We start from the raw sequence: 23,341 nt of genomic DNA, 5'->3' as shown, positions 1-23,341 counted from the left end.
GAAAGAAGAAGGAGTTCCCTTCTCCCCAGACTGATGGTCATGCCTGTGAGATTGAGAAATAGAATAGGTGGTTTTGGGGGGAGGGAGTCAGGTCGTGTGCAATCCGTGGAGCACTGTTAGGAGCCCGCCCTGCTTACCCCTCTCAACCCCACAGGCCCGGGGGTGGGGAGGCGGTCCTTGTCCCCTCTGGGTGTGGGCACCAGGCCGCTGGGTGGTAGAGTGGCCCATACACCCTGTATTGCCTGGATCTGGTACAATTAACGTGACGTGATTTTCGAATTACGGAACAAGTTGAAAAATACTGGTCCAGGAATTAGCTATTCATTGTGCTCATTTCACCTAACTTTGCCGTCTGTCTCTCTCTTGTGTCCACTGTGAGTTTTCACATTTTCATGAGATATTAGGACTCTTTGTAGAGGAAGTAAATTTATTCTTCATGCAGGTGCTTGGAGACACTCCTGCGTGAGACCCAGCCTCTGCTAACCCCAGTGTCTTCAGTGGGCCTAAATAGTCCGTCTGCCCAGTGTCGTCCTATTCCTGCTGTAGGATTCTGCTGAGGGTCTGAGTCTAAGTCATGCCTGCGCTGGGTCCTGCTGTGGTGTTTGGGTCTGACAGCCTGTGGGCGACCTGGGTTCTACCTAACGGTCTTCTGGATCCCCAGCCGGCCCTGTGGGTCCTGCGGTGACAGTGTGACAGGATCTAGTCCCGCGCAGGGCTCAGGGGCAGCATTTCTGTAGAAGCAGGATCATTGCTTGCAGAGTCTGAAGAGTGCCGTGAGGTCCCTGGTGAGTCTGGGAGGGGCATTTTCAGTGGGGCTGCAAACTTGTGCATTCCAGCCCAGGTCCTAATTGGCTTGGTATTTAAGACACCCAAAGCTGCCTGCAGCCTAGAGGAAGCAATGACAGTAGACAGAGGACAACAGGAATGCGAGGCGGGGCAGGGCTGCTCAGGCGGTGAGCTTGCCGAAGTGCAGGCGTCCTTCACCTGTGAGCTTGGAGCAGTGGCATCCGTGGAGCGTGCCCACGGGGAGCCTTCTGGGGGCCGAGGTGTGGCGTTGTGTCCCATTCCCCCTGTGGCCAGTTTGTCTATAACAGCCCATCTGCAGAGTATTATACGGGGGGGCTGCTAGCAAGCCCACTGACCAGGAGCTCCTCAGTGTAGCCAGGGGCCCGGCCCTGGGTCTGACCGCGCTGGCCCGGACTCGCCCCTGCATGCCTGCCCCCCCCCCCCCCCCCCCCCCCCCCCCCCCCCCCCCCGCTGGTGGCTTTGCCATGTGGGACACTGTCCGTAGCAGCTGTTCCACTCAGATCCTCTGCTCTTTGGACGGCAATGTGGCTCTCAACATGACCCTTCCGTGCAGCAGTCAGCACCCTTCCCAGCGGAGGGAGGGCAGGTGTCCCCCGGAACACGCCAGCGCTCAGGGTCTGCCCGGGGGCGTTCCCGAGTGAGGACCTCCAGGGCTCGGTCCTCTGCCCGCCCTGTGCCCTGCAGCGAGAAGGCAGGATGACCGGCAGGATGAGGGTTTCCAGCCTTACTAAGAAGAGCTTCTGTGGGCTCGCAGTGTGGTTTGGCACGAGCAGGCAGCTGTGAGCGCTGTTCATGCATCCAGGCGCCCCTGCAGCTGAGCGTGGCTGTTCTCAGGGTCAGCGCCCCGCCTTCAGGACACCGACGGCTGCCGGCGGTGACAACAATCGAAAACGTGAACAGTCTCGTCGGCGGGACATGAGAAGGGGTTTTCCGGTGGCGATAAACCCCATACAGTGACCTATTTTGTTTGTCCATAAAATACATGAATAGAAAAAATGGTGCCCTCAGTTACACCAGCAAGAGAAGAAATGACAATGTGAAGGATCCTTGTATCACCAAAAAGGGGTTTTACTTTATAACCTAGAGCTGTTAGGTTTGCATCAAATCTGAAATTCATGAAAATTTCTGTAACCTACGATATAAATTACTCTTCTATCCAAATCACTGTTTTCAGGACGTGTACACAAATTAGGTGATGTGCTTCTTACAAAGTTATCCCATGAGCTCATCAGTAATCATCCGTTGCAGAAGCCAGCACTCGGCCCGCCCAGATCGAATTGCCTCGGTCGCTCCAACAAACCTGGTCTGCTCCCTGAGAAGGCAGGGCTCCGGGTTCTAGGTTGCGCACCTGCTCACAGCCGTAAAGCAGATGCCAGGGAGGCACACAGTTATCTTCTGCATAAATAAAAGAGTTTAGATGTGTGTATGGTGGCTGAGACACTATGCAGAAATAAGAAAGCATGGGATGAGCAGCAAAACGACGTACGCTCGAAATGCCTTAATGACAGTCTTCTAGAAACTAGGCGTCATTTGACGTCTGGGTCCCTGTCTCCACCTCAGGAAAAGAAGGACTGAACCTGCAGTGGCTCTCAGCTCTAGCAGGACATTAGGGAGTGCTGCTCCCTCTCCACAGGCAGAATAGAAAAGACCCCGTTTTCTGTGGTTGAGACCCAGGGAGCATTAAAACGTGTCCTTCAGATTCTACTGCAAATAATACCATCCTTCACATTTTAACCTCATTTGTTCAATTGACAAAGATTGGTTTCATGTCTGGTTAGGTTGTACTGGCCGTAAAGAGATGAACTGGGTGGAGTCTCAGTGCCCGTGTGCCTCCCCGTGTAGTTTGGAGACAGACAGCCGTCTGGGCTGACAGGCAGGGGTGGGCATCCCGGAAGGCTGCCTGGAGGAGTCACCTGGAGCTGGGCTGATTAGGACAAGTGCCAGCAAGGAACATCATACCTGACTGCATTTCTTTTAAGAAATTTTCTGACATCTTTATTTTGTGTGTGTGTCATTTTGTCAAGACCTACCTTTCTCCTGTAGCTGGCATTTTGATTAAAGTTCTTAATTCATAATACTTGTGAAGAATGACCACGTGGATAGCATGCACTCTTCCCTCCCCCAACACCTCATGTCTCTTAATTTGCTCAACTTTTCATATGAAACCATTGAAGGTTTACTCCTATTTATTATATATTGTTGTTGCTCTTATGCTAGAAATATTTTACCTTAAATTCTCTCATTTGTTTTATGATGAGAATTTGGGAAGCCACCAAATAGTGTGTATTCAGCACTTTAATAAACTATTCTTTTTCTGAGATCTCTTGGTTTTTCTAGAAAGAAAATCATTTCACCTGAGTAATGATACTGTGCCCTTTTTGTTCATTGAATGATACTATGTAGCTGATGTAAGGTTTACTAATTTATTACCTGAATGGATTCATATCTACATATCAACATCAGGCTTAAACCTTCATTGCTTTATAATAGATTTTTTAAACTAATTTAAGGAGTCCACATCTGTTTGTTTTTCATAAAAGTTTTGATCAATTTTGCAAGTTAGACTTTGTCAAATATCCTTTGACTCTCTATTGCAATGATAATCGGCCATATCCTGCTATTAGCTTATGAAAATAATTACATTAGTCATTTTCCTAATACTGCTTCCTGAATTCCCCAGAGTAAATCTTCATTGTGTTAGTGGCATTATTAATTTTCTATGTCGCTAAATTTCTATTGTCTTCATTCTACTTGGGATTTTCTGTTTGTATCTGTAAGTAAGATTGCTCCCTAGGTTTTTTGTGATGCGTTTCTCAGGTTTTGATAGCAGAGCTAAGCCACTCCATCAGTTAATTTCTCTGTGCCGTACACTTTAATGGTACAGGAGTGATGCCCTCCCTCCTCTGTGAGAACAGAACTATAAACGTGTCTGTGACCGTCAGCGTTTATGAGGTGATTTGGGACTGCAGAGCTGATCATTTCCATGGCCGGGGTTGTCTAAGCCCCCTGCCTCCCCTGCGTCCACCTTGGTGATTCTTACTCAGCGGGAGAGGAAGCACCGAGCAAATGCTCATCTCTGGGCTGTGTCTGCGCTTCTGCCGGCCTGTCTGGGTTCCAAGGAGATCCTGGCCTCCCCTCTCCTGAGCATCTGTCAGAGTCTTGTGTCCACTCCTTGGATGAAACCGGAGACCCTGCCGTGGCCTCTTCCCACTGCTGCCCTCACGAGCCAACTGCTGCCGTGTGCCATGCCGTGGCCGCAGGGTTCCACACGGTTCTGGCTTGGGGACCCTTTCCTCCTCTGGTGCTTTCTCCCAGACCCCCTTCCTCCCTGCCCCTGCCAGCTCTCCTCACCACCACCCCCGGCCCTGCGTCACCCAGTGGGCTCCTTTTTATTTTAAATTTCCTAAGGCCTTTCTTGACCAACCTGAATGAAAGGAGTGGTGATACTGAGGGCCTGACATAAGCCGGCCTCTGGGGGGTGGGGGGGAGCGGTGGCGGCATCCTCTGTCACCCAAACCAGGATGCTCCTGGGGGGGAACAGCTCTATTAACAGTCACACCCAAGGCATCCCGTAAACCAGGCCTATGGATGGCATGCGGGTCGTCTCCAATATCAGATGCATTCCCTCAGTATCTGTGCTGGGATCTGTTGTCTCTTGTCCCCAGAGAAACCGAGGCAGGAGGGCAAGGTGCAACCTGGGGACCTGACCCTCTTCACTCACCTGTGGCTTTTTTCTTGGCTCTCAGTTACTGGCAGGTGTGCGGTTTCCTCCTTACTGTGCGCACCTGAGCCCCACGTGAGCAAGGACCGCGAGTCTCCACTCAACACCGTGGACCTGGTCTCCTTACCACACGTGCTGGAGGCACTCTAGACCTCTCTGCAGGGTGAACGAGTCCATAAATATTTGCTAGTCTTGCTATTATCAAGACTTTCTAATTAGCCTTGAATTATACATAATATTCTCTAATGAATTAAGAACCATCTGCTGCTGTTGATATTTCCATGTACGTGGCCATATCTGAACCTAACTGGGGAACGTACATTCCTCCTCTGACTCAGAGGCACTAGAACTCATGTTGAAAAATGCAGTAGGATTCCAAGAGCTCAGTCTCTGCTCTTCTACTCTGCTGCCCACTGTGTTCTCAAAATGGAAACAGGCAAAACGCAAAAAGGGAAAACAACCTACACTCATGTGGGCAACAGTTGGTACCATCGATGGGAAGAGCTTTGGGACGTTAGTAAAAAACGTGCTGCAAAGGGACAGAATGGAAGGAAGTCATGAATGGACTCTTTCAGTTTGGGAAAGAAGAACAGCGTCACAACACCCAGTTGGGAATTAGGATCATTTGTGGTAGGAGAGCAAAAGTTCAAATTCATGTGGTTTGCTTATTGACGGTGTGCAGTCCCTGAGTGGGACTATGGAAGATGAATACTTGCCCATGAGTAGGTTGGTCTGCGTGGGAACGCGCGCTCTGAGCACCGTGCCTCGGGAGGGGCCTGTTGTCCGTCTCTGCTGCTGCTCAGTTCCTTCTCATTTGGAAAGGGAGCTGCTTCCCTGTTTTCTGTGGTTTTAAGGAGCATGAGTGCATGCGAGTCTGCATCGCCGAGGTCCTATACATCGTAGGGCATTGAGAAAGTGTGTCTAGTGTTGTCAGATTCAGGTTTTCAGGCAGAGCATGAGAAAAGTCTCAGTTACCCTGAAGGATGAGTGATGATTGTAAGCAGCCATGTTTTCACTTCAAATTGGAAGCGTGGGCATTCCGGAAAGTTCCATCACTCCTTGAGTGAATTAGGCTTCCGTCCTAATTTTTGTGGAACCACTGATAGATTTTTTGAGTTAATTCTCTCCTTAAACTGCACTGTATAGTTCCACATTACCAGCTATCACATTCTCCCTCGTCATTGTACATGTATCATCCTCTCTTCCCCACCAAAATCTCGTATTTTCCCTGAATTGGATATAAAGTAAACAATATGACGTAAACAGTAGTAACATAATTAGGGGATAAATTCTGTTCTGTCTTGGTTGATGGAAAGTAATGAAAAATCAAAGTAAAGAGGAGACATTTTTTCCAACTGAAGGCGCTGTTTGTCACTTTACAGTGAGACATAACAAGATGATAACTCTGCATTTTAAAGCAGTGACTACAGGGTGGGAGGAAAAAGGATGAGTTTGAACCAATTAGTGGGTGGATGACATTTCTCTTTCCTCTACCAGATGACTAATAAAAGTTTAAAATATTAAAGAAAAAAATCATTGCATAATAAGGGCTGCTTCAAAAAAACAAGTAGTATGACTAGAATTGCTGATCCTTGCTTCCTCTTCCTTTTTGTGAGCAGGAGAGAAATCCAAGCTAAAATAATGTGTTTATTAACTGTCTTCTTGACAGGCTGATATCATTTTAAAATGTGATTTATTAAAAACCGTGGGTGGCTCAAACACCAGAGATATTTACATAGAGTGAGCAGCACTGATTTATCTGGTCCCCACAATAAGATTTCTCAAAAGGATGGACATTGTTTTGCATGGGGAGCCCCAGTGGTTAAATTTTCCCCTGCAGTCATTATGGAGGGTCTTGTGATGACAGTTTAATTTTCCCTGAGTAAGGTAGGACAATTTCCTGCTGGAACTCTGAGAATGAGATCCGTTGAACAATAGGCAGATATTTATGGAGCACCACCTCTACCTCATCTCTAGCAAGCAACACATGAGATGGGAAAGAAGCCTCATAGTCCTTGTCGTTAAAAACACTCAGGATATTTTCTAAACCTTAATTGGATGGCTTTGTCAGCTTTGATTTTTTTTTTTTAATGTGTCTCCTTAATATTAATTAATATGAAGGCAGATTCAAGTTAACCGATTCATCAAAATGGTAGTTTTCAGGCACATGATATGTTTGAGGCATCATGGTAGGCAGAATTTAAATTACAAGGATGATTAAAATTAGGGTCTCTACTCTCCAACAGCTTCTCTTACATTTTCTTTGGCATTTACCTAGCATTCCTGAAGCATTTCCTAGGGCCCAGGACGAAACCATGTAAAGAGGAGCAAGGCAGAGTTTTTCTGAGTAAGAAATACAGTTAAGTGCATTTGTAAAACCACAGTCTAGAGTGAATTTTCACTGCCAAATCTTGAGCACCTAAGACAGAGCCTGCTTGGAAGATACAAAGTATCCAATAAAATGTTACTGAATTAATAAATATTTATACGCAAGTTCATTTTTAAAGGTCCCTTTACACCCAAGGTTTCACTTCACCCTCCCGATTACCCTAATGGAATGCAGAATAGAAAAACAATAGAGAAATTCAATGAAACCAAAACTTTATTCTTTTTTTTAAGATTTTATTTATTTATTTGACAGGGAGAGAGAGAGAGAGAGCATGCGCACAAGTCGGGGGAGGGGCAGAGGGAGAAGCAGGCTCCCTGCTGAGCAAGGAGCCCGATGCAGGACTCGATCCCAGGACCCCAGGATCATGACCTGAGCTGAAGGCAGACGCTTCACTGACTGAGCAACCCAGGTGCCCCAAAGCTTTATTCTTGAAAAAAAAATCAACAAAATTGTTAAGCTTTTAGTTAACTGGTGAAGAAAATATGAGAGACAACTCAAATTGCTAAAATCCAAGTGAATAAAGAGACATTACAACCAACCTCCAGAAAGAAAAAATTATAAGGTAGCATCCAGAATGTGTGAAGATATTCTGATAAATGTGATAAAAATGTTTGGAACCAGACAGAGGTGGTGGTTACATAGCATTGTGAAGGGCTAAATGCCACTGGATAGTTTTGGTTAACTTTATGTTATGTGAATTTCACCTCAATTTAAAAAAAAAACTTTAAAAAAAAGAATTTTAAGAGGGTACTATAAACAATTGTAAGCCAATAAATGTGTCACTTAGAAGAAATAGATGAATTCCTAGACACACACTATCAAAAGCGACTCAACAAGAAATAGAAAATCTGAATAGACCTATAAAAAGGAGAGAAATTGCATTAATAATCCACTAACAAGAGATTAGAAATAATGACTGAGTTCAGCAGGGTTACAGGAAACAAAATCAATATACAAAAATTAATTGAGTTTATGTAGATGTCCCATGAACAATCCAACAGTGAGCAAAATGTAACAGAAGTAGTGCAGAATTTATACTGTGACAACTATAAAATATCGTGGAAGGAAATTAAAAAGATGAAATTAATGGAAAGGCATCCTACGTTCCTGGACCAGATCAATGGACTTCATATTGTCAAGTGGCAGCACTTCCCAAGTTGTCTTACAGGTTTAACGAATCCCTATGAAGATCCCAGCTGATGTTTTGTTTTTTTTTTTTACCAGAAATTGGCATGCTGATCCTAAAATTCATTTGGAAATTCAAGGGACTCAGAACAGCCAAAATGGTCAAAAAGAATTGGTAAGGTCTCACACTTCCTGATTATTTCAAAACTTACTGCAGAGCTACAGTAATCAAGATAGTATAGTTCCAGGAGAAGGATCGACATATAAATCATTGGAATAGAATTGACAGCCTGGAAGTAAACCCTCACAATTATGATCAGTTGCTTTTCAACAAGGGTGCCAAGACAATTCAATGGAGTAGAGTTGGTGTTTTCAGCAGATGGTGCTGGGACAACTGGGTATCCACATGCAAAATATTGAAGTTGGATCTCTATTTCACACCATAGACAAAAACTAGTGACTCAAAATGAATCAAAGCTTTAAATATAATAACTGAAACCATTCGAATAAAACAGAGGCAAATCTTCATTACCTTGGAGTAAGCAGTGCTTTCTTTGATGTTAACTCCAAAAGCACAATTGACCACAGGAAAAGTAGATAAATTGGAATTCATCAAAAATTTTTAAAAACTTGTGCTTCAGAGGGCACCATCAAGAAAGTGAAAAGACAACCCACAGAGCAGGAGGAAATATTTGCACTTTATATAGCTGATAAAGGTTTTGTATCTAGAACATATAAAGTCCTCTTCCAACTCAATTTTTAAAAATGCAAATAAACCAATTAAAAAGAAAAAAAAAAAAACAGGCGAAGGATCTAAGTAGATGTTTCTCCTAAGGAGATACACAGTAGCTGAGAAGCACATGAAAAGTGCCCAACATCTTTGCAACTCATCAGGAAAATGCAGACTAACACAGCCTGAGACGCCCCTTCACACCCATCAGGATGTCTATAATAAAGGGGACTGACAGTACTGCGTGTTGGCAAGGGTGTGGAGAAGTCAGACCCTCGTGCACTGTTGAGGAGAACGTGTGATGGTGCAGCCACCGTGGAAAACGGTCCAGCAGTTCCTCAGAGGAGTAAGCAGAGTTGGTCTAGGGCCCGTAAGCCCACTCGTAGATCTCTACTCAAGATAAATGAAAACATATGCCCACACAAAACTTACCCACAAATGTTCAAAGCAATGTTGTGAACAATAGCCGAAGTATAGAAACAACCCAGATGGCCATCAGCTGATGAGTGGATTAATAAATCGTGGTGTATCCTACTATGGGATATTTTCCAGCAGTAACAAGGAGTGGGATTCTGACACACACTACAGCATGGAAGAACCTTGAAAACATTCTGTTCAGTGAAAGAAGCCAGATACAGAAACCACGTCTTATAGGATTCCATTCCTAGAAACTGTCCAGAAGAGGCAAAGCTTCACAGAAAGTAGATTAGTGTTTGCCTAGGGTTGAGGGATGCGGACGTGTGTGGGATTTCTTTAGGATGTGATGAAAATGTTCTAAAATTGTGGTGGTCATGGTTGCACAGATCTGTGAATATACTCATAACCTTGAATTGTACACTTTAAATGGGTAAACTGTATGGTATGTGACTCTATCTCGGTACAGTTACCCCCCCACCCCCCACAAAGCTGACTGTGACCCGCAATCACCACTACCGTTATTTGAAAGACAAGGAAGGGCTCTGAGAGCCAGTGTGTAGTACCAGCTTGGTCAGAGTCCTGCAGCTCTTGGGGTAGCTACAGGGGGCCGTGAAGTCCGGTCTTCGATCCCAACCCTCACTCCGTTCCTATTCTGCGTTTTGTTATATACAAAAGACTGCTGTAGGAACTTGAAAGTTTCTACACAAGCAGTGAATCCGAATTTTGAATTCTTTTTTCTTCAGTTTGAAGAAGAGTCTGAGATGCGTAGTTAGGGCATTTATAATTTAGCATTGTCACATTTATGACTGGGTGTGACCAACCTGTTCAGTCCACTAGATAAGGCATCACATTTCACCATCTGTCGGGGGCTGTTGGGCTGTGGGATCTGGAGTGAGGAGCGAGCATTGGGGAATGAATATTCCAGGCTGGAGCTTGGTGGTTTGGACTTTAAGCTGGGATGTCCTTCTTCCCCTTACGGACTCTAAGGAGCCAAGCCTCTGGAGCCTGATGTTCTCGGTCAGCTGGGAACACTCCTCTGCCCGTTTCTCCCGGGGTCTCTGTTTCTGGGCTTTTCTCCAGCCCCCTCATCGTGGTGACCGCCGCCACGCTGACCTGCAGGTGGTGAGGAGGAACACAGGGTCTTCTCTGGGTCACCTGACTTTGCACCAACAAGTCTTGTCCCTTGAATAGTACTTAATGGGCTGGGTGGTTAGCGGGCTGGCAGGAGGCAGAATGAGGCGGGAACTGCGAAGTAAGGGCATAATTTAATCCTTTAAAAGTGATTATTGATGTTTGTGTCCGTTGAGTGTTCCATGTACAAGGTGCCATCATATACAACATTTCATTTTGGCTCACAACCCTCCTGTAAAGTAGAGATTATTGCTCTTGGAAGAAGGATTTAAGCAGCCGGGTCAGTAACTTGCCTGAGGCCACCTGCTCATTTCACTCATCCTTTTCTTACACTAACTTTTTTGAATGGCTTTATTGAGATATAATTAGCAAACCATATAGTTTACCCTTTTAAAGCATACAATTTAATGAGTATTAGTGTATTTATAGGGTTGTAAAACCACCACCAGCACCATTTAATTTTAGGACGTTTTTGTCCCCCACAAAAGGAATCGCGTGCCTGTGAGCCACCACTCCCCATTCCAGGTCCACTCCCCACTCCCAGCGCTGGACAACCACGGGTGTGCTTCCTGCCTCCACGGATCGGTCTGCTTCGGACATTTCCTATAAAGTGAATCACACAGTCCTGGTGGCCTGCTGTGCTGCCCTCACCCAGCACGATGCTTTCCAGGTCCATCCGCGTTGTAGCAGGTGTCAGAACGTCATTCCTTTCCTGGCTGAATGCTGTTCCACCATAGGGATATACTCGATTTGTCCGCCGATCAACTGATGGACACTCGAGCCGTTTCTCCCTTTGGCTCTGATGAGCCATGCTGCCCTGTACTGATGTGCATGCTCTGTGTGTATTCCACTGACTTTCCTTGGATATTGGCCTGACCGCAGGTAGTTCTGGTCTTGCCTCTGCTCCAGGGAGCCCTTAATGTAATAGCAGGGTAAGCTGCAGTCCCATGAGAACAGGTGCTGTGACTGTCTTAACAATTATGGGAAAGTCACACCTGCCGTCGTGCTGGATATTCGGCGGATCCTGGGTGGTGGCCCATGTGGCTGAGCGCAGAGTGTATGACAGGGCAGGGCGGCAGCGACGGGGTCACCAAGCCTTCTGGAGTGTGTTGAGCAGCTGACGTTGAGAAGCGGTTGAGGCAAGACTCAGCCTCAGAACTCCTGAACCCCACATTGAAAGGCCCTCCTCTCTGCTTTTTGCTCTGTTTATGGGTATTGACGGATGATCTTGGTCAACGAGAGTTTGCTGAGTACTTGTCAGTTGTCTTTCTAAGCAACCAAAGGAAATACGAACATGCAGAATATAAGGTTCCCTCGAGGTTCTGACTTCCTACTTGGCCAAACATGCTAAATATTGGCGGCGTGGAAACCACGGGAGTACAGCATAAGCTGCGTGCTCTGTGTTCTGGATGTGACGGCGTCCTGCAGGGGTATGTGAATGAGAGGAATCATGACGTCACAGAGGGGTCTGCATGGATGAGCCTGACCTCCGCGGGAGGACACCGTGGTTATCGATCGGTTGGTGGGTGCTGATGGCGCTGTTGAAACTCCCAAATGAACATCTAACCGCTTTCAAAGACAAAACATCAGAGAGAAATTCTTCATTACTATCTAGCCTAAAAGTGTAGAGAAAGACTGAGTTTAGAAATGGTTCTTGCCCTCCTTCCGAAGGGGAAGTACTTAGGAGGTCATTGCTAGAAGGTGGTGTATTGGTTTCCCGGGGTTGCTGTAACGAAGCCCACGGACCTGGGGCTCAGACTGCAGACACCTGGGGGCCCATGTCCCGAGCCGGGGAGTCTAATCCAGGGGTCAGCAGCGCGGGCTCCTGCCGAGGCCGGGAGGAGGGTCCCTCGCAGGCCCTCCTTGCTCTAGTGGTCTGCTGGCTGGGACAGAGCCCTATCCTCACCCGGCGTTCCCCTATGTGCACCTCTGTGTCCACATGTCCCCTCTGTGTAAGGCCACCAGTCCTACTGGAGTAGGGACACTCGGATGACCTCATCCTACAGTCACTGATTCCATCTGCAATGACCCTATTTCCAGATAAGGTCTGAGATACGGGAGGGGGTGGTTAGGACTTCCACATATGAATTTGGGGGGCCACAGTTCAACCTATAAGAGGTTATTTCAGTTTTAAAATCCCATGTCAGGGAATAGTTTGGAAACAAGGCTTGAAATTATATTCAGTGATCTGAATTTGACTTTGGGACTGCTAATGAATTTGGTTTTGTTACTTATCTTTTTTTTTTTTTTGCTTTTTTTTTTTTTTTAATTTTATTATGTTATGTTAGTCACCATACATTATCACATCATTAGTTTTTGATGTAGTGATCCACGATCCATTGTTTTCGTATAACACCCAGCGCTCCATGCAGTACGTGCCCTCCTTAATACCCATCACTGGGCTAACCAATCCCCCTCCCCCCTCCCCTCTAAAACCCTGTTTGTTTCTCAGGTCCATAGTCTCTCATGGTTCATCTCCCCCTCCAATTCCCCCCGCCCATTTTTCCCTTCCTTCTCCTAATGTCCTCCATGCTATTCCTTATGTTCCACAAATAAGTGAAACCATATGATAATTGACTTTCTCTGCTTGACTTATTTCACTTAGCATCATCTCCTCCAGTCCCATCCATGTGGATGTAAAAGTTGGGTATTCATCCTTTCTGATGGCTGAGTAATATTCCATTGTATATATGGACCACATCTTCTTTATCCATTCATCTGTTGAAGGGCATCTTGGCTCTTTCCACAGTTTGGCTATTGTGGACATTGCTGCTATGAACATTAGGGTGCATATGGCCCTTCTTTTCACTACATCTGTGTCTTTGGGGTAAATACCCAGGAGTGCAATTGCTGGGTCATAGGGTAGCTCTATTTTTAAATTTTTGAGGAACTTCCACACTGTTTTCCAAAGTGGCTATACCAACTTGCATTCCCACCAACAGTGTAAGAGGGTTCCCCTTTCTCCACAACCTCTCCAACATTGGTTGTTTCTTTCCCTGTCCATTTTGGCCATTCTAACTGGTGTAAGGTGGTATCTCAGTGTGGTTTTGATTTGGATTTCCCTGATGGCTAATGATGATGAACATTTTTTCATGTGTCTGTTAGCCATTTGTATGTCTTCTTCAGAGAAGTGTCTTTTCATATCTTCTGCCCACTTTTTGAGTTGATTATTTGTTTTTTGGGTGTTGAGTTTGAGAAGTTCTTTATAGATCTTGGATACCAGCCCTTTATCTGCAGTGTCATTTGCAAATATCTTCTCCCATTCTGTGGGTTGCCTCTTTGTTTTGTTGACTGTTTCCTTTGCTGTGCAGAAGCTTTTTATCTTGATGAAGTCCCAAAGTTCATTTTTGCTTTTGTTTCACTAGCTTTTGGAGATGTATCTTGAAAGAAGTTGCTGTGGCCGATGTCAAAGAGGTTACTGCCTATGTTCTCCTCTAGGATTTTGATGGATTCCTGTCTCACATTGAGGTCTTTCATCCACTTTGAGTTTATCTTTGTGAATGGTGTTAGAGAATGGTTGAGTTTCATTCTTCTGCATGTGGCTGTCCAATTTTCCCAGCACCATTAATTGAAGAGACTGTCTTTTTTCCATTGCATGTTTTTTCCTGCTTTGTCAAAGATTATTTGACCATAGAGTTGAGGGTCCATATCTGGGTTCTCTATTCTGTTCCTTTGGTCTATAGGTCTGTTTTTATGCCAGTACCATGCTGTCTTGGTGATCACTGCTTTGTAATATAGCTTGAAATCAGGCAACGTGATGCTCCCAGCTTTGTTTTTCTTTTTCAACATCTCCTTGGCAATTCGGGGTCTTTTCTGATTCCATACAAATTTTAGGATTGTTTGTTCCAGCACTTTGAAAAATGTCATTGGAATTTGGATCAGGATGGCATTGAAGGTGTAGATTGCTCTGGGTAGCATCGACATTTTAACAATGTTTATTCTTCCGATCCATGAGCATGGAATATTTGTCCATCTTTTTGTGTCTTCTTCAATTTCTTTCATGAGTGTTTTGTAGTTCCTAGAGTATAGATCCTTTACCTCTTTGGTTAGGTTTATTCCGAGGTATCTTATGGTTTTTGGTGTTATTGTACATGGAATCGTTTCTTTAATTTCTCTTTCTACAGTTGCGTTGTTAGTGTATAAGAAAGCAACTGATTTCTGTGCATTGATTTTGTATCCTGCCACATTACTGAATTGCTGGATGAGTTCTAGTAATTTGGGGGTGGAGTCTTTTGGGTTTTCCACATAAAGTATCATGTTGTCTGCAAAAAGAGAGAGTTTGACTTCTTCTTTGCCAATTTGAATACCTTTTATTTCTTTTTGTTGTCTGACTGCTGTTGCTAGGACTTCTAGTACTATGTTGAACAACAGTGGTGAGAATGGGCACCCTTGACGTGTTCCTGATCTTAAGGGAAAGGCTCTCAGTTTTTCCCCATTGAGGATGATATTTGCTGTGGGTTTTTCATAGATGGATTTTATGAGCTTGAGGAATGTTCCCTCTCTCCCTATACTCTGGAGAGTTTTAATCAGAAAGGATGTTGTATTTTGTCAAATGCTTTTTCTGCATCAATTGAGAGGACCATATGGTTCTTCTCCCTCCTCTTATTAATGTGTCCTATCACATTGATTGATTTGCAAATGTTGAACCACCCTTGCATCCGGGGATAAATCCCACTTGGTCGTGGTGGATATCCTTTTAATGTATTGTTGGATCCTATTAGCTAGGATTTTGTTGAGGATTTTGGAATCCATATTCATCAGGGATATCGGTCGGAAATTCTCCTTTTTGATGGGGTCTTTGCCTGGTTTGGGGATTAAGGTAATGCTGGCCTCATAGAATGAGTTTGGAAGTTTTCCTTCTGTTTCTATTTTTTGAAACAGTTTCAGTAGAATAGGTATTATTTCTTCTTTGAATGTTTGGTAGAATTCCCCAGGGAATCCCTCAGGCCCTGGACTCTTGTTTTTTGGGAGGTTTTTGATCACTGCTTCAGTCTCATTACTGGTTATTGGCCTATTCAGGTTGTCAATTTCTTCCTGTTTCAGTCTTGGCAGCTTATAGGTTTCCAGGAAGGCCTCCGTTTCATCCAGATTGCTCAGTTTATTGGCATGTAGTTGTTGATAATAATTTCTAATAATTGTTTCTATTTCCTTGGTGTTAGTGGTGATCTCTCCCCTTTCATTCATAATTTTATTAATTTGGGTCCTTTCTCCCTTCTTTTGGATAAGTCTGGCCAGTGGTTTATCAATCTTATTAATTCTTTCAAAGAACCAACTTCTAGTTTCATTGATCTGATCTACTGTGTTTCTGGTTTCTAATTCATTGATTTCTGCTCTAATTTTAATTATTTCTCTTCTAATGCGTGGCTTAGGCATCATTTGTTGCTTTTTCTCTAGTTCTTTAAGGTGTAGAGTTAGTTGGTGAATTTGGGATTTTTCTATTTTTTTGAGTGAGGCTTGGATAGCTATGTATTTCCCCCTTAGGACCGCCTTTGCAGTATCCCATAGGTTTGGGACCGATGCGTTTTCATTCTCATTGATTTCCATGAATTGTTTAAGTTCTTCTTTGATTTCTTCGCTGACCCAAACATTCTTGAGCAGTGTGGTCTTTAGCTTCCAAGTGTTTGAATTTCTGCCAAATTTTTTCTTGTGATTGAGTTCCAGTTTTAGAGCATTGTGGTCTGAGAATATGCAGGGAATAATCTCAATCTTTTGGTTTCGGTTGAGACCTGATTTGTGACGCAGTATATGGTCTATTCTGGAGAAAGTTCCATGTGCGCTTGAGAAGAATGAGTATTCTGTTGTTTTAGGGTGGAATGTTCTGTAAATATCTATGAGGTCCATCTGGTCCAATGTATCATTCGAAGCTCTTGTTTCCTTGTTGATTTTCTGCTTAGATGATCTGTCCATTGCTGAGAGTGGAGTATTGAGGTCTCCTACAATTAACGTATTGTTATCAATATGACTCTTTATTTTGGTTAACAGTTGGCTTATGTAGATGGCTGCTCCCATGTTGGGGGCATAGATATTTACAATTGTTAGATCTTCTTGTTGGATAGACCCTTTAAGAATGATATAGTGTCCTTCTGTGTCTCTTATTACAGACTTTAGTTTAAAATCTAATTTGTCTGATATAAGAATTGCTACCCAGCTTTCTTTTGAGGTCCGCTGGCATGGAAGATGGATCTCCATCCCTTCACTTTCAGTCTGGATGTATCTTTAGGTTCAAAATGAGTCTCTTGTAGACAGCATATGGATGGGTCCTGTCTTTTTATCCAATCTGCAACCCTGGGCTGTTTTATGGGAGCGTTTAGGCCATTCACGTTGAGAGTGATTATTGAAAGATAGGAACTAATTGTCATCATGTTGCCTGTGAATACTTTGTTTTTATAGATTGTCCCTGTAAATTTCTGTTGTAGATCACTCTTGGGGTCTTTCTCCTTTTATAGAACCCCCCTTAATATTTCTTGCAGGGCCGGCTTAGTGGTCACATATTCTTTCAACTTCTGCTGGTTGTGGAATCTCTGCATCTCTCCATCCATTCTAAATGAAAGCCTTGCTGGATAAAGTATTCTTGGCTGCATGTTCTTCTCGTTTAGTACCCTGAATATGTCTTGCCAGGCCTTTCTGGCTTGCCAGGTCTCTGTGGATAGGTCTGACGTTATTCTGATGTTCCTCCCTCTGTACATAAGGAATCTCTTCCCCCTAACTGCCCTTAAGATGGTTTCCTTGGTTCTAAGATTTGCAAGTTTTACTATTACATGCTGGGGTGTTGGCCTGTTTTCCTTGATCTTAGGAGGGGTCCTCTCTGCCTCTAGGACTGGAATGTTTGTTTCATTCCCCAGATTAGGGAAGTTCTCAGCTACGATTTGCTCAAATACATCTTCTAGTCCTCTCTCTCTCTCCACCCCCTCCAGGATTCCAATTATTCTGACATTGGAACGCTTCATGGTGACACTTATTTCTGTGATTCTATTTTCATGGATTCTGAGTTGTTTTTCCCTGGCCTCCTCTTTTCCCTTTTTATCTATTATACTGTCTTCCAGATCGCTTATTCTCTCTTCTGTCTCAGTTACCCTAGCTGTTAGATTATCTAGCTTGGATTGGATCTCATTGATAGCATTTTTAAGTTCTGCCAATTCACCTTTCATTTCTGCCCTTAGAGACTCTATGTTGCCATGAATTGATTTCTCCATTCTAGCCATTGTCTTCACAATTGCTAGCCTGAATTCCATCTCCGACATCTTGGTTATATCTGCATCCACTTGTAAATCTGCAGCATAAGTCATAATCTCTGAGTCTTTTCTGTTTTGGGGGCTCCTCCTCCTAGTCATTCTGTTGATGGGTGTTTGAGGGAATGTATAGAGTCGAAATTATTTACCAGAACCCAAGCAAGATGCACCTGTTTTCTTGGGACCTTGGGGTTGCTGGCCTCTTGTTTTCCCAGGCTGTCTTCTGCGGGAGGGGCCTGCCAAGCTGTTACTCAGGCAACCCTGTTTGGGCGGAGTTGCCCTGCACCCCTGTGGTGGGGGATGGGCTCAGTGGGGATCAGTCTTTGGGGCTTTTGTTCTCTGGGGGCTTTTGTTCTCTGGCGCCTTTCCCTGGCGGCTTTCTGCGTCTCTTCCGTGAGTCAGAGCAGAAGAGACCGTTTCCAACCCTCTGCCTCAGAGCAGAGAGACCGCAGTCTGTTCTTCAGTGAGCTCTCCAGGCCACACGGTCTCCGTTTCCCTCCATGCTGCTATAAACTGCAGCGTCCTGGGTTGTGCTCCCCTCCGCAGCGCTCCCAGTCCTGCCTCCAGGTCCGGGCACGTCTCTGCCCTTTGTGCTTCTAAAACCTCCAGCTGCTCCCAGTTCACGCGTGCGTGACTCCGCCGCTCGGGGTTTCCACCCCGGGGATTGCAGTTCACCGGCGGGACCGGCGCACCGGGTTTCCGTCTCAGAGGCTGCAGTTCGCGTGCGCGCGACCATCGCTCCGGGTTTCTGTCGGGGGGCTGCAGTTCGCGTGCGCGCGACCCCGCGGGTCTGGTTTTCCACCCCGGGGGCTGCCCTAAAGTCCTTTCCCGATGCTACCAGTCTGCGAGTCTGTGCCCGTCCGCAGCGCGCGAGGCTGTCTCTCACCGGCGGTGCAGGATCCCCACGGCCAGGCACCCTCCCACTGCCGTTTATCCTCCGATATCTGCCCGTAGAATCACGGCTCTCTGCTTCGTACCTCAAAGCCAACAGCCTGCGATGTTCTGTTTGTAGAGATCCAGATCTTCTTACATCTCAGGCTGGTTTCGTGGGTGCTCAGAGTGGTCTGGTAGATATCCAGCTCAATTCCGGGGACCAGTTGAAATAGGGTCCCTACTCCTCCGCCATCTTTCCCCCCTCCTTTGTTACTTATCTTTGACGTAAAGTGTGAGATGGTGAGAATTAATCTAGAATTAAGAGATCTCGCGGCTGGGGCTTTGTATGTTCTCGAGTGAGTGCGTGCACGATGTTTATAGCAAGCATGGTGCATACGGTTTTTAATGCATTCCTAGTACAATACTGGGTGGAGGAATTCCCTCCTGCCTCAGAGCATTATTTATTTCTTCCATGGGGGCCCTGTGGTCTGTCAGGCAGACGCCTGCTCTATGACTGCCGCAGGAAGCCGAGCATGGTGCATCCGGGGGTCCTCGTTGCAGATCTGTCCTGGGGGGAACAGTCAGCTCCTGAATTCTTCCTCTGCTTTGGGCTTAGTCATCTGTCATGCGCTTCATTTTAACCAACGCAAATGACTTGTACTAACTGCATAATTTTAATTTCTCAGAGCATGAGTGTGATTTAGATTTAAATTGGCAGAAATATGTAAGTGCTTAAAAAAAGTAATCAATTCTGGAAACATTCAGGTTGTCCTTACTTTTTTATAGCTCAGTGATACCTCCACTCTTAAATCTGGTGATTTAATTTTCTCAACGTAGAAATACAGAGAAAAATACAGCCGTCACACTGTTCAAGTGACTTTTCTAATAAATCTTTTTGAAGTTTTCATATGACGATGTACATCAATTATGAGCATTACCTCTGTTTGAAATGTTTCTTTATGATATGGGATTATCTTTGAAGGTTCTATGTGGAAGACATGCGTTTTAAGACTTACTTTGATGATTGGCATTCCAGTGTAATTTGGTGTAATGGGATTTCATTTGTTTGTAGATAAACTTACCTAAAGGGACCAACACAAGAACAGAAATCTCATAGCTTATATAAACAACAGAAAATTAATTAACGTGGAAGCACTAATTAGTTTATCCAATTTGCTGGCAGAGCTCTGGGCACCGAGGGGCTGAGGAGAAGGGGCTGGCTCAGTTGTGGGGGGGGGGGGGGCAGAGGGGAGGGGGCACTGGGGAGGGCACGACGGGGCAGGAGACGGGCCGCGAGGTCTACTTCCCTCTCAGACTGCAGGAGGCACTGGAGCGGGAGAGGACATGCCCAGGAGGTCACCAGCGGGGCCACGGCGCTGAGGGTGCAGCCAGCGTCTTGGCTGCCTGGGTCACCTGCCTGACTCCCGTCCACACGGTGGGGACAGCCCTGTGGGGCCACGTCACTTGTGGGCAATAGACTATTCCTCTCCCTGGAACACCTCCCCCATCCTGTTTCCTCCTGAATGTGCTCAAGGTCATTTCCTCAAAGAAACTGCCCCCACCTAGAAAGGTAGGTCGTGTCCTGTCGCCTTGTGCGCCTTTCCTTGAGAGCACTGGCCACGGGAGGCACATCATGTTTATTCTTGTGACTACCTCCCTCACCTGAGGGTAAGCCCTGGGAGGGAGAAGCCTGCAGTGAATGAATGAGAACCTCCCCGGCTGGTTCAATATCATCTCGAGCGTCTGTTCTCCGCAAACATGTTCCTGACTCTCCCCCCTCCAGTGGGAAACGTCAGTGTTCCTCCCATTTTCCAATTTGCTTCATTATATTTTATTTTGTGTGCATGTTCCTCTCTCAGTGGAAAGACACTCCTAGCCCTCAGTGACTTAGTGTGGGGCTGGCCTCCTAATAAGTGCTCACAGCCTTCTTGCTAAATGAATACGGGAGAAGACCAGCACGTGGGGAGCAGGTGTGAGCCTCCAAAGCCTCAGACAAACACCCACTCTTTGCTGGGTCTCTGAAGGCAGGAGCCTGTTCCCCAGCAGAGCTTTTGTGCGGAGGAAATGGGATTCTGTCAGGTCTTGGCATCTCTATTTTACCGAAGCTGCCATGAGCCTCTTGGTGCACACATCCCTGTGAACCCACATACTTGAGAACTGTGGCCGTTTCTAATGCTGAGTTGCCCAGGACACTGGACTGAGTCATGTGGCGTGAGGGACTGGGTTGGGGGGCCCAGGGAGCCCCAGCTGGGAGAAAAGCAGAGTGGGCTACAAATCCCAATCCAGACGCTGGCTGGCCATGTGATTCTGAGAAAGTTCAACTCTCTGACCTTCAGAAGAGGAGCACAAGGGGTTAGAGAGGTCGGGGGCTGGCAGCTGAGCAGCGGCCACCCTGGGAAGGAGGACCCTGGGACATCCTAGCATCTCCGCGGGAGCCCCATCTGTGGCAGCAGTGAGGGGGCCCATGTGCTTGCGCGGCGTCGGCGGGAAGAGGATCTGACCTGAGTGGTCCTGGTTTTCCCTGTTCTTACCTGCAGCCCAGTGTTCTCTGATGGCGACCCTGTTCAGAGCTGCACATTCCCGTTGCCTGCTCCTGTCCCTCTTGCAATAAAGTCTGAGATCAGTTACTTCCTACTTTCCGCACATTAATGTGAGAAGTCAGGTGGCTGCATGGCTCCTTGGATTTTCCCCATATGGCCCTGCTTTTTTACTGAGCGAGATTAAAAAAAAAAAAAAATCCAGGCATTATTTCCTCGGTTTTCAGTCTGCCTGCGAGGAGCCTGCTCATGAGTCCTAAATAGTCACCCTCTTACCTCTCTGATCCTTCTCGCAGATGCTCTTCCACCTGCTATAGAGAAATCTCTCTGAAACCCAAATTTATTTATATAACCGCCTTGCTTAAAACCCCTAAAATAGCTTCATTGTCCTCCAGGATGCAGCCCCACACTGGGGCACCTTTTCTTTTATTAAGCAAATTACACAAGCGGATTAAAACCCTAGAACGTGACCCTGCATGCCCTTCCTATTCCAAGCCCTGCCTCAGGTGTGGCCAGACTTGGAGGCTTTTCTATATGCTGGCGGCTCTTTCTTGTTTTGGAGGACGTGATGCAGGTACAGGGTTGGTTGGTTTGTTTGTTTGTTTTTAAGATTTATTTATTTTAGAGAGAGAGAGCACGAGTGGGAGGGGCAGAAGGAGAGGGAGAGAAGCAGACTCCTGGCTGAGCAGGGAGCCCGACTCCATCCCAGGACCCTGAGATCATGACCTGAGCCTAAATCAAGAGTCAGGTGCTTAACCAACTGAGCCACGAAGGTGTCCCCAGTACAGGGTATATTCATATGTGCACATGTGTGTCTTTCTTCTGGACAAGTTAACTTTGTACTCTAGTTCCCAGCCAGTGTTGGACACACAACACAGGCGCTCTGATAGTCATTGTATAAATGCATTATAGACTGTTTCCACTCAACATTGCATAATGTGGACCAAAGATGTGCACTCAAGTCTGTAGGGATATAATGTATAATCTCCTGAGGAAGAAAGACAAATAATCCTAATGAGACTCAAGTATTCTTTTTTTATTTTTTTAAAGATTTTATTTATTTGAGAGAGAGAATGAGAGAGAGAGAGCATGAGAGGGGGGAGGGTCAGAGGAAGAAGCAGACTCCCTGTTGACAGGGAGCCCGATGCGGGACTGATCCTGGGACTCCAGGATCATGACCTGAGCCGAAGGCAGTTGCTTAACCAACTGAGCCACCCAGGTGCCCGAGACTCAAGTATTCTTGTAAAAGAGATGCTATGGAAACATGGCGGAGGGGCCATTTAATTCATCGTGGAGCAATTACAGCTGATTTTCAAAAGGATTGACATTTAAAATAAATCATAAAGAATGAATAGGGTTTCAACAAATGGTGCTGAATATTCCCATGCAAAAGAATGAAGTTGAGCCCCTACCTCACACCATATGCAAAAATTAAAATGCATCAAAGACTTAAATGTAAGAGCTGAAATTATAAAACAAAATGAATACAAATCTTTGGGCTTTTAGATTAAGTAATGGTTTCTTAGGCCACCAAAAGCACAAGCAACAAAGGGGGAAAAGGACTAATTGAATTTTATTAAAATTAAAAATGTTTGTGTTTCAGAGGTCACCGTCAAGAAAGTGAGAAAGAAAACCCACAGAATAGGGAAAACTTCTGCAAGTCATATATATAATAAAAGCTTGTATCTAGACATTACAGAGAACTCTTATAACTCAATAATAAAAAGACAAATAAGCCAATAAAAGAATGGGCAAAGGACTTTAAATAGACATTTCTCCAAAGAAGGCATACAAATAGCCAATAAGTACATGGAAAGGTGTGCAACATCATTATACATCAGAGAAATGCAAATCGAAGTCACAATGGGATACCACTTCATACCCATTAGGATGGCTGTGATCAAAGAGACAGGCAGTAATAAGCATTGACAAGACTATGGAAAAATTGGAACCCTCACACCCTACTGTTTGTTGGGAATGTAAAATGGTGTAGCCACTTGGGAAAATAGTTTGGTGTTTCCTCAAAATGTTAAACATAGAGTTACCATATGACCAGAAATTTATTCCTTGGTGTATATCCAAGAGAAATGAAACCTATGTCCACTCAAAAACTTGTACATGAATATAGGGGCATTATTCACAATAGTCAAAAAGTGCAAACAACCCAACTATACAACAACCAAGAGGTGGATAAATAAATGATGATATATCCATTCAATGGAATATTATTTAGCAATCAAAAGGAAGGAAGTATTGATACATGCTGCAGCAGAATGAATCTTGAAAACATTTTGTTAATGAAGCCAGTCACATATTACAACCACATTGGGTTCCATTTACATGAATTGTGCAGATTGGGCAAGTGTAGACAGCAATTAGTTG

At 45.2% G+C, this 23,341-nt stretch overlaps 1 protein-coding gene across 8 annotated transcripts in view; it reads left to right on the top strand.

Annotated features, from left to right (window-relative positions):
• DLGAP2 (DLG associated protein 2) overlaps positions 1 to 23,341 on the top strand; it is an 862,351-nt gene that overhangs the window by 433,433 nt on the left and 405,577 nt on the right. The window contains exon 1 of one of the 8 annotated variants that reach the window (XM_032413757.1): positions 8,181 to 8,217. The exons of 6 other annotated variants lie outside the window; for them this stretch is intronic. The gene's annotated coding sequence lies outside the window, so the exon portion shown is untranslated. Of the gene's footprint in view, positions 1 to 8,180; positions 8,218 to 11,730; positions 11,751 to 23,341 lie in introns of those variants that run through there. One more of the 8 variants, XM_032413756.1, reaches the window with a different exon arrangement.

The sequence above is a fragment of the Phoca vitulina genome, unplaced genomic scaffold (genome assembly GCF_004348235.1).
Source record: "Phoca vitulina isolate PV1807 unplaced genomic scaffold, GSC_HSeal_1.0 scaffold15, whole genome shotgun sequence".
Lineage (NCBI taxonomy): Eukaryota > Metazoa > Chordata > Mammalia > Carnivora > Phocidae > Phoca > Phoca vitulina.
This window is presented reverse-complemented; position numbering and strand designations above follow the sequence as displayed.